This window comes from Prionailurus bengalensis, chromosome A2, assembly GCF_016509475.1.
Source record: "Prionailurus bengalensis isolate Pbe53 chromosome A2, Fcat_Pben_1.1_paternal_pri, whole genome shotgun sequence".
Taxonomy (NCBI): Eukaryota; Metazoa; Chordata; class Mammalia; order Carnivora; family Felidae; genus Prionailurus; species Prionailurus bengalensis.
The window spans coordinates 61,990,831-62,002,746 of NC_057348.1; the positions used below are offsets into that span (position 1 = coordinate 61,990,831).

Below are 11,916 nucleotides of genomic sequence, written 5' to 3' on the forward strand. Positions count from 1 at the left end.
AAATACATTTCTAGGGGCGCCTGGGGGGGTCAGTGGGTCAAGCGTCAGACTCTTGATTTCCGCTCAGGTCATGATCTCATGGTTCATGAGTTTGAGCCCCGCGTAGGGCTCTGCATCGGCAGCACGGAGCCCGCTCGGGATCCTCTCTCTCCCTCCCTCTCTGCCCCTCCCCCCCAACTCTCTCAAAATAAATACGTAAACTTAAAAAAAATACATTTCTATCGTTTCAAACATGCATACAAAAGCAATTCTCTTCTGACCATGTGACAGGAGCAGATTAAAATCCTCCTGTGCCGTGTGTGTGTGTAAAGCCAGTCTATACTGTGTTGTCCCCCCGCACCGAGTACAAGAGCAGTTCGGTGTCTGCCCTTGAAAGTGCAGATGCCAGAGAAGCTCCGGGGAGCCCATGTCCCCGGCGGCACAGGGGGCCGGGGGACGCTGCCCATTTGCGGCAACACCAGCAGCCCAAGCAGCTCTAACAGCTCCTGTTTTCGGTTCAGGTGTAATCCTCCCTCAGGTACAGTTACCAGGACTCGATGACTTCTCCCCGAGCTGCTGATTCAGCTCGTTTCTGAGTGTTCGCTGGTCATGATGTCACAGCCCCGGGGGTGATGGGGACCCCTGCCCGCAGGACACAGCTGCTCGGAGGGGCCCCCAGGTGTTGAGGGACATCGAAATCGCTTCTGACATTCGTATCAAACATCACGTGCCTTTAAGTTCTTTCCTGGGTGGTTGCGGTCTCAGGAGGAGACATTTCTTTATTCCAGACGCTGCCGAGCGGACTCTGGCTCACACACAGCTGGGCTTGCTGGCTCGTGCTATTTGCCTGTTTAGAGGGGGACAACCTTCCCGGCCTCCCAGGCTGGTGGCTTCCCAGGCTGGTGGCCTCACAGGCTGGTGGCCTCTGGGGCTGTTGGTTTCCCAGGCTGGTGGCTTCCGGGGCTGGTGGCCTCCCAGTCTGGTGGCCTCCCGGGCTGGTGGCTTTCCAGGCTGGTGGCCTCTGAGGCTGGTGGCCACTTGGGCTGGTGACCTCCTGGGCTGGTGGCTTCCCAGACTGGTGGCCACCTAGGCTGGTGACCTCCTGGGCTGGTGACCTCCTGGGCTGGTGGCTTCCTGGGATGGTGGCCTCCCAGACTGGTGGCCTCCGGGGCTGGTGGCTTTCCAGGCGGGTGGCCTCCGGGGCTGGTGGCCTCCTGGGCTGGTGGCTTCCCAGGCTGGTGGCCACCTAGGCTGGTGACCTCCTGGGCTGGTGGCATCCCAGGTTGGTGGCCTCACAGGCTGGTGGCTTCCCGGGCTGGTGGCCTCTGTGGCTGGTGGCCTCTGTGGCTGGTGACCTCCCAGGCTGGTGGTTTCCTGGGATGGTGGCCTCACAGGCTGGTGGCCTCCCAGGCTGGTGGCTTCCCACGCTGGTGGCCCCCCTGTGGCTGAACCGGGGGCCGTGTGCGCAGGGAAGGGGCAGCCTCCAGCCTCAGGAATCAGCCCGGGAAGATGCACAGTCTGAGGAGAGACTCCGGACTCTCCCAGAGATAAATTAGTCAACACCTTGTTGAGAAGGGACTGTGAGCGCTCAGGGGGGCCCCGTGTGCCAGGACTGCCCCGTCAGTGTGGAGAAAAGAGTGGCTTTCAGTCCAGGTTTGTTTTTCGGTCTTCCCATCAGTCAGAAGGACAAAGAAGGTTTCTCCCTCCATCTTTGGATTTTTTTTAGAAATGCATTTTCGTCGTTCAATTTATTTTATTCATGGAGAAAACTAAGTCCACAAATGGCACCTAGCTAATGACAAACGATCCTGAGGTCATGTTAGGGAGGGGCGACCCCTCGACATTCCAGCTTTCTGAGGGTCCACGAATAGGACCGGACCCTGCCCTTCCCTGCCTCCCCCAACATCCTCTAGGACCCCGTGCAATTATTTTCACATGGCTCCCTCCCTATCAGGCGTGAGCAGGAACTCAGCGAGGTGAGCTCACGTCCACACAGAATCATCCAATAAACACTACTGCTTCTGGCTGAAGCCACTGAGGGAGGCCTGTCTGCATTAGAACACTGTTTGTTTTTTAAAGTTTATTTATTTTGAGAGAGAGAGAGAGAGAGAGAGAGTGGTGGGGAGGGGCAGAGAGAGGGAGAGAGGATCCCAAGAAAGCTCTGTGCTATCAGCACAGAGCCCAATGAGGGGCTCGAACTCACGAACCGTAAGATCATGACCTGAGCCGAAATCAAGAAAGACGCTTATAAATGGGCAGGAAGTCTCTGTACCACCTTGCAGGGCTCTCTTCACTGGTGGGGGTCTCAGTGTCCCCAACATCCCATCTTGCCCCATCCAGCACCCCTCCCCGAGGACTAGCCCGAGGCCAGGTCTCTGGGTCAGGGGTGTGCCCCCAGCAGGGCCCTCGGGTCACCCATCCGTGGGCTCTGCCGAGCGGCTAGTTTGCAGCCCTGAAGACTGGACGTTCTCAGCACAGCCCGGCTGATTTTGGGCGACTTGTTCTTCAGGGTGATCTGCAAACCCTTCCTACGACTGCTGGGTGTACCAGGCTCCAGATAAAGCTCTTCCAGGTGCTGGAGGCCCCTGTGCGCACTGGCTCCCGGCCCTCTCCACCCCCACAGCCCATGCAAGGACCCGCACGACTACAGGGGAGTCTGGCAGCACCTCACCGTCTCAACATCCTAATCCATCTGCCAGGGCACCTGGGTGGCTCAGTTGGTTAAGTGTCTGACTTCGGCTCAGGATCATGATTTCACGGTTTGTGGGTTCAAGCCCCATGTCGGGCTCTGTGCTGACAGCTCAGAGCCTGCCTGTAGCCTGCTTCGGATTCTGTCTCCTCTCTCTGCCCCTCCCCACTTGTGCTCTGTCTCTCAAAAATAAATAAATGTAAAAAAAAAATTAAAAAAAAAATCCTAATCCATCTGCCAGAGCCCCTTGGCCGCGCCAGGTATCACGTGAGGTCACATGATGGAGACGCCATGACCGTGCCTCCCCCAGATGGAGGGCTGGCCCGGCCCCTGAGCCCTGCCCCCCCCCGCCCCCCTCACCCCCCCCCACCCCTGTCTACACGCTCCCCTACTCCCTGGCCTGGGGGCTGGCTTGTTCGCAGCTGGGACCCCCAGCCACCCCCCCAACTCTCCGCCTGGAGGCCCGGGCCTGGGTTGGGATCCCACCCTTCTTTTCTCAACGACCTGCTTCGGGATCCTCCTCCCTCCCTGTTACGGATGCTTTCTTTCCAGCCAGACCTACTCAGGCCCCTTCTATCTTGAGCAGCCCACCCCCACCCTCCAGGCCTCCAGGGTAATAGAGGGTCCCTCCCACTGTCTGAGAACTAGCGGCAAGGGCTTCCGGGCATTGGTAAATGTGGTGATATCCCACCAACCTGTCCGATTCCCGCTGGGGGGGGGTCACAATTTTCTCGCTTTTGTGTGATCGTGGTTGCTGGAAGCAACTGTGTTGCTTCTGGAGACACGTTTACCAGAAGCACGACTTGGACCGCACACGTTCCTACTGAAGACACCTCGCTTGGGATCAGACAACACATATTAAAATAGGGCGCCCCTGGGGATGGTGGGGAGGGGGGAGGCAGAGGGCAGGGTGGCCAGGCCGGGCCCAGGATCCTCCAGCCGACGTTCATTCGGGGAGAGCCGTCCCCCTCACCCCTCCCTGCTACACATGCCCCAAATCACACCTGCCTTAGAAAGTCAATGAACTTCAGGGTGCCTGGGTGGCTCAGTAGGTAAAACACGATCTCCGGGTCATGAATTCAATCCCCACGTTGGGTATAGAGATGACTTAAAAATTAACTAATTTAACAAAAGAAAAAGAGAAAGAAAAAAGAAAATCCATGAACCTCAGGGTGCCTAGGTGGCTCAGTCAGTAGAGCATGCGAGGCTCGATCTCCGATCGTGAGTTCGAGCCCCACGTTGGGTGTAGAGATGACTTAAACATAACTAATCAAAAAAAAAAAAAAAAGAAAGAAAATCCATGCATTTCGGGGTGCCTGAGTGGCTCAGGCGGTAGAGTGGAGTCTGTCCAGCTGAGCAGGGAGTCTGAAGCTTGTGATGGACCCAGCCCCCCATGTCCAGGTGAGATTTTAACCCCAGGTGTGTTGGTCCTAAAGCCGGTGCCCCTTTCGTGGCTTCTCTGGGGAATGCTATCATCAAAAAACTTCAACGACAAAATTCTTTGCACCTTTAAGGTGTTGAGGGGTGTTCGTTAGCCCAAATGCATCATTCACCCTCTCCCTGGTGCCCAGCACCTCCCAGGCAGTCTACCAGATGCAGAGACTGTCCCCATGATTAGGACGCGGTTCTTAGGTCAGCGGGGAACGGGGATCCCGACTCCCTCCCAGCACAATCCAGCCTCTGTCCAGGCATCCTGCCATCACTTATGAAATCCTCACCCTCTGCCAGACGTACAAAGGCCCTGGGGATGAAAATGGGAGGGCGTGTGCCTTACCTGCAGGAGCCCACCTGGAGCAGGTGCTGGGGCACCGAGGAAGCTGTATGGGGAGCCGGGGTGAATGGGGGGCTCTGTGGCCCTGGACCGAGCACTGGGGGAGAATTACCGTACGCAAGCCGATTCCCCCTGCCCCAGGCTTCTCTCTGCACATCCCTTTATTTAGGGAAGACAGACAGAGTTACCTTCTCCTCTTGGCCTCCGCCAGCTCTGAGTAGGGGGTGCAGTCGAGTATGGGGCTGGGCTCCCCACTCGGGGTCTCCACCTATGGTTCCATTCTGAGTTTTCCGGTTCATTCCTTGGTCAATGCATTCATTCGTGCATGGACAGTATGAGCAGATGTGAGGGGCCAGGCGCGGGCAGTGTCTGCAGACAGGTGACTGTGGTCCTTTCTCCCAGGAAATGTCAGCGTGACTGGCACCAGCAGAAGGGTTGATGGTGGGAGGGGTTGAGTGCGCTGTTCTGAGTTCACGGAGACCCTCGGCCTCCTCTTCCTGTCCAATTCTTCTACCGGGACCTGCTCTGCCCATGAAATGGTGAAGAAAAAAAAGCCAAAAAACCTTCCCCATTAAACTAACTTTTGTCGCCAACGTCATGAGAATGGTTACAGTTTGCCTGCTGGAAAGTAAGTGGGGAAACAAATCCGCTGAAAGAATTCTCTGGGCAAAGCATGCTATGTGCACATGTATGGATACATGCCTGCTTTGTTCCAGAAAGGACTGGAAATCGCCTATGAAGAAACATAGGACCCCGTTAGCTAGTTGATTCTCTGACTTTTCTTGGAAGTTTGCATCCTTGTTGTGAAGGTAGAATGCTGGGCTGGTGGCAGAGAAACATGGAACGGAAGCCCCCTTACCTGTTGCGAGACTTGGAGAGGCTCGGCCCGTCCCGTGGGGACACAGTCCCGTGTACTGTCTGTGCGCAGAGTGCCTGGCCAGGGGGAACCAGGAAAGTTTGCCTCCATCTGACCGTAAATTATGCATTCTGGCAAAACTCCCCGAACATGGCACACACTTTTAGGGACTTCAGTCTTCCTTCCTTCCTCCCTCCCTCCCTCTCTTCCTTCCTCCCTTTTTCTTTCTTTTTAATGTTTTAGTTTTGAGATAGAGCACGAGCAGGGGAGGGGCAGAGAGAGAGGGAGACGCAGGATCTGAAGCAGGCTCCAGGCTGTGAGCTGTCAGCACAGAGCCCGACGCGGGGCTCGAACTCACGAACCAGGAGATCATGACCTGAGCCAAAAATCAAGAGTTGGACACTCAACTGACTGAGCCACCCAAGAGCCCTGGGAATTCAGTATTTCAATCAGCTCTCATGTGAATAAGATCCAATGAAGGTATAGTCCGCTGGAAAAAAATAGATGATGTTTTTCTTTTTGCACATCTCTTTGTATCTTTGGTGCAAATGACCCAAACCCTGAAATATCACACTTGGAAGAAAAGTGTGAGAAATACAAAGCCCTTCCTGGACATAGTGAGGACTCAGTCGGGGGTAGCTGCTCTGGTTGTTATAGAGACCACAGAGTAATGGTCTGGTGCACGGATCAAATGGGGGGGGGTGGGTACTAAGAAGCCACCCCGAGTCCCAGCTGGGGTCCCCTGGCTCGTGTTCCCAGGAGCCCAGCGAACCAGGTCCTGGCTTCCCATCCCCAGAACTGGGGCCCTGGTCCAGCTTTGGTTGAAGGTGGAGAACTATCCCCCACCTGCCCTGGGGCGAGCCTAGGAATGCAGACCACAAACCTTTACTACTCCCAAGCAGGTCCCAACAGCCAAGCCCCTTGGAGCCGTGCACCAAGGTGCATTCAGAGCTGTGACAACAGTTGGCCGACCTTCTAGTCAGAGCTGGGGTCAGCCTCCCTGCTGGGGTGCATACAGTACCGGAGAGACCCACAGACCCCTCTGGGGTGGCAGCTCGCCCAGCTCTTTTTCCCTGTCCCTGCAGGGCTGGGGGTGCCTGAGCACACCTCTGGCCTCTCCTCCTGCCCGGAACAGCATCACATCGTCTGTGGAAGGGTTTTTCCAACATGCAAAGTGAAGAACCTGGGGCCACAACCCAGTGGGTGGGATCCTCCGCCGCAGGGCACCCAGCGCCTTCTCAGGCTCCCTGGTTCTCCTTGGCGGTCCCTCTGGGGGGTGGGGGAGTCCTGTTCTCCAGTTCCATCTGTCAAACTCTGGGCACAGCCTTCAAGGACAGAGATCTGTGGGGCAGAAAGGAGCCTTCCCAACACGGGGTCTGAGATGGTCCCGCCTCCTCCCTGCGGGACTTTGCTACTGCCCTGCAGAATTGATCCCTTGAGCTGTGCTGGGGGGGGGGGGGGTTGGGGGATGGGGAGGGGGGGTTGGGCCTCACACCTTGCCCTTGTGCAGGCCCCCAGAAGCTCCCAGAAGCGTGTTGAGTGAAGAAGCTGTTCGTGTGCAGGAAGCTTTCGTGTAGGCCACTGCCCCTTACAAACGAGAGTGAGTGAAATGGACCAGTCAACACAGCAAGGGGCCAAGAGCCCCTGAGTGGCCTTTCAGGGTGCTTGCGTGGGGGAGGGGGTGCTGTATGTGGGGCTCCAGGAACCACGGAGCCCTGGGGCCCAGGAGGAGGGTGAGCATCCCAGCCAGAGAGGCTGCAGCTCAGCTGTCGAAGAACCGTCAGGAACGCCTTCAGTGTTTTCCTTCCTTGTGCAGAGTTGAGCACCTGCTGTATACCAGCAATTGTGCAGACCCTGGGGGTGTCGCCATGGGTGAAGTCAGTGTCCCCGCCTCCAGGCGCTCGCAGAGCCTGAGGGGAGGCCGGCAGGTCCATCCCCCTGAGTAAATGCGGGGGGGGGGGGGGGGGTGGTCTCCTTGTCCCCAGGGTGTTGAAGGTGCCCCGTGAGCAAGTCTCCTATTAAAAACAATCAGAGCAGTTGTTACTATTGAGTGCATCCTTATGTCAGGCACTGACCTAAATGCCACTTTTTTTTTTTTAAGTTTATTTATTTTGAGAGAGAGCAAGCGAGCAGGAGAAGGGCAGAGAGGGAGGGACAGAGAGAATCCCAGGCAGGCTCCGCGCTGTTAGCACGGAGCCCGATGCAGGGCTGGAACTCTCCAACCCTGAGATCATGACCTGAGCCCAGATCAAAAGTCAGATGCTTAAGGGACTGAGCCCCCCAGGTGCCCCTAAATGCAGCATTCTTAACTCATTCATTCATCCCAGGGACCGTCCTAATCTTACAGATGAAGAAATGGGGGTGAGCACAAGGGACGTGACGCGGGACGTACGTGGGGGCCGGACCCCAACCCTAGCCCGCCTTTCTCCATCACAAAACCCGTTCCCCTGTGAGCCGTGGTCCGAATCTGGTGCATGGGGTGGGGGTGGGGGGTCGTTTCTCCAGAAACGGCTGCGGGGACCCCAGCTTTGTTCTCCCTGTTTCTCGGGGACACGTATCGCTGCCCTGGCCTCCTGCCGGACACCATGCTAAAGGCCCAGGAGCAGGAAACCGAGGCCGGATTCGCTGCCGCCCCCGCCAAGGCCTCCTCCAACACACACCTGCAGGGAGGCCGGCTGGCCTCTGGCCTCTGGCCTCTAACTTCCAGCTTTCGTTTTCGGTGTTCTTTCTATTCTTAGCCTGAGCCCCACGCTTCCTCTCCGCAACATGCAAATGTCGGGCTGTCACAGATGGCTGCAAAGTCACAGCCCGGTGTTGCCAGCAGCGAGCGTGGGATTGCATAGGGCTAGGCCTTCATTTTGTAAACCCTCCTCGACTGCAGTTGGTGAGTTTTCCGCAAGCCGGCATTGCCTCGGGAGGACAATCGTTTTCCCGGGGATCAGAAGGCAGGCAGGCCTCGCCCCTTGGCTTCCCCATCCGAAAAGTGGGGCCCGACTAGCACTTTCCTCACCAGGCCGGTGAAGGGCATAGCTTAGGAACATTATTAAGCACCTTGTGCATACTGGAGGTTGGGTCCTCGGGGCAATCAGATGTGGACCCTGCTCTTGAGGGGCTGGTGGGGAAGACAGGTTTCCACAGGCAACTAAAATTCAGGATGGTGCACACGATGGAGCAGTGATGGGCACATCCTGGGGGCAGCTAGAGGAGGGGGCTCTCCGGGAGGCCTGGACTTTTGAGCATGGGCGTAGGGAAGGGCGAGAGAGCCCGCGGCATTCGGGGTGGACACGGGTCCGTGGAGGGCACTGCATGGGGGGCAGGGGACGAGGGGTGGCACCTGGCTCCACTGGGCCTCTGCTTTATTGGCAAGACTGGACCACCTGGCACCTTCAACAGGGCTGTTTTGAAGAGATCTCTGTGACAGAACGACAGCCAGAGATATTGGTAGGTCCAAGTCAGCCCGACGGTGGGTCATGATCACCATGTTCCCGCCCCACCGCATCCTCACCAGCACGCGGGGCCCGGCCGCTGTTACTACGCTGGCGGGTGCGTCCCACGGCCTCATGTGCACCCACGCGGGTGTCCCTGGATGTGTCCCCCTGTCTCGTGGGCTCTCACCGTGCGCGTCCCCGGGTGAGTCCCGCTCTCGTGCGCTCTCACCGTGCGTGTCCCCGTTGGCCAACGACTGGGAGGCCATCTCTGCACGTGCCCATCTTCCGGCTGCGTGTTCTCCAGGGGAGACTCTTGCCTGCCTCTTCCTGGCCTTTTGCAGTGACATTTTGAAGGAGATCCATGCCTGCAGGGGTTCGGGCTGGGAGGGGGGGGGCTTGTGGGGACAGCGACACAAACGTTCACAGGTGATTCATGACCGTGACACCCACGTGGAAGCCAGGCCGGCTCGCTGGCCTCGCCGTCTTACTGCAGCTAAGGAGGACCGGGACCCGGAGACAGGACATGGTCTCCCCGCGTGCACGGTGTGCGGCCTCTGCAGGTGCCTGTGGTTCTCTAAGTGTCTCCAAAGGAGGAGTTAAAGAGCCAAGTCCGTGCCAATCTCTACGCCTGCAGGGGAGCCGTAAACCTGGCATCATCACCGCGCACCCCTCTCCAATTAGTCCTTCGTCCTCAAACAGCTATATCTTGCACGTGCGGGCTCCACGGCCCCCGAGAAACCACAGTGTCCCGTGGGAACACCTGCCCGCAGCACCTGGGGACCACGAAGATGGAGACAGGACCCGTCTCCAGGGAGCGGAGAAATGCAGGCCGGTCCCCCAGCCCCTCCCAGGGCCCATCTGCGCTGAGTGACAATCTCCTCCTAATGAGAAGCAATAAAGGCTAATTATCCACAGTTTCACAGGAGTTTCTCAACACCCTCTGCATAAAAAAGCAAGGCCACCCAGCCTGTGGATAGCAGCCTGCAGGGGTCCAGTGGTGTTGTTTAAACAGAGCTAAACAGAGGCATCAAAGGGGTTTTTACAGCAGCTGGGGAAGAGAGGCCACTGGGGGGTGGGGGCCGTGCGCCTCCCCGTGGAGTCGAACCTGGGGGTTGGCCTCCGTGGAGCTGGGGTGAGGATGCACATCGTAAACAGGGGGCGCAGCCACACACACCCCGAGGGTCTAGGTAACAGCACCGTCCGTAGGGGATCAGCTAAGCCCACATTTATCTCACTCAACCTCCTTATCTGGCGCCTTGGAAGCAGGGTTTGGATGCATCCCTACAGCAGGGTGTCGGCTCCGGTTCCCCGGGTTCGCTGCCACTTTCCAGGGGGCCTGGGATCACACCCGTGGTGACGCCTGGCCACGCATGGTTTGCTCCTATGTTCCCGGGGCCCGGTCTGAGGAGTGGGGTCGGCAGGATGAGTGAGAAGTGAGCAGGGGCTCAGAGAGACCCCCAGCGGGCAGAGGCATCTGCCCACTCGCACTCCTCTTGAGGCCTGTTCTGCGCGGGGCCTGGAGGGCAGCCCAGACCAGGACCTGCCAGGCTCACAAGCTTCCACTCCAGCAGTGGGGGCAACAGCGGTCCGCATGGGGACATGGGCAGTCCAGAGAGTGCTGGGCATCAGTGCCAGGGTGCAGACTCGGAGTCTGGGGGATTGTGGAGCTTCTCGGCGGCTGTTGGCTCTTCCTGACGTGTACAACCTGCCCAGGACACGGCACTGAGGACACACAATGTCCTGGGCTGGACAAGGGCTGGTGTAGGGGGAGGTCGGCGAGGCCCGATGAGAGGTGAGCGGAGGTTTTCGAGAGTGAGCCTCAGGTCAGATTCCAAAATCGGGCAGCTAGTGACAAGCATGGGAAGAGAGTGGTGGGAAATGGCAGGGAAAGCACACTCACACGGATGTACACATGCATGCGCACACACACACGCATGCTCATGTACACACATACCTGCACTGATACACTCACATGCATGCACACCCATGCACTGACACGCATACGTGTGCATGCTCACACACCCACACTGACATCCACACCCACGGTGACACACGTGTACATGCACACATGCACACCCACACTGACACGCACATGAATGCACACACACACACTGACACACGTGTGCATGCACACATGGACCCTGTCACGTGCACACCCACTCACATGGACACACGTGTGAACCCTCACACACACATACCCATACTGACATGCAAACGTGCACGCACTCACACCCATACTCATTGACACACACGTGTGAATGCTCACACGCACACCCATACAGACATGCACGTGTGTGAACGTGCACACCTGCCCCCCCACTGGCACACACGTATGCACACGCATACCCACACTGGCATGCACACGTGCACACACACGTGTGCACAATGCACATGCTGACATGCGCACGTGTGTGCACACCCCACACGCTGGCACGCACGCGTGTGCACAGACTGACATGCACACGTGTGCACACACCCCATACGCTGGCACGCACACACGGACACACATGCGCACACACAAATGCATGCACACATGTGAATGCACACACGGGCACGCACACAACCCATGCACGCACACACTGACACACACGTGCACACACATGCACACGATGCATGCACACACACAGCAGAGGTGATGCTCCAGGTGCTGACCGTGCACACGTAAATGAGGGAGAGACTGCACCGGCGTTGCGATGTGCCGGCCGGTTTGCTGAGGAGGGGCCGGGTTGCCCGGTGATCCTCTCTTTCCCGGTGTTAGTCCTGCTGCTCACAAGTGTAATTGGCACCCAATCAGTAGAGAGAATAGTTCAGAGACGAGAAGATACACAACCCCTCAATGTCGTTTTTATTTTAAAAAAAAAATTTTTTTTCAACGTTTATTTATTTTTTGGGGGACAGAGAGAGACAGAGCATGAACGGGGGAGGGGCAGAGAGAGAGGGAGACACAGAATCGGAAACAGGCTCCAGGCTCTGAGCCATCAGCCCAGAGCCCGACGCGGGGCTCGAACTCACGGACCGCGAGATCGTGACCTGGCTGAAGTCGGACGCTTAACCGACTGCGCCACCCAGGCGCCCCTCAATGTCGTTTTTAAATGGCACAGAAAATTGCGACCTGAGTGTGATCTTTCTCCAGGAACATTTAAACTGATTTATGGAATTGACTTCAATTGCATAGGAGTGAATGCATTACCTG

General features: G+C 57.5%; 1 long non-coding RNA gene across 1 annotated transcript; it reads left to right on the top strand.

Moving 5' to 3' along the window:
* The first annotated feature begins 8,656 nt into the window (after positions 1 to 8,656).
* Positions 8,657 to 9,637, top strand: LOC122486427. The gene is made up of 2 exons (XR_006298155.1): positions 8,657 to 8,736; positions 9,423 to 9,637. It is a non-coding gene; the product is annotated as an uncharacterized LOC122486427 (long non-coding RNA).
* Positions 9,638 to 11,916: the final 2,279 nt, after the last annotated feature.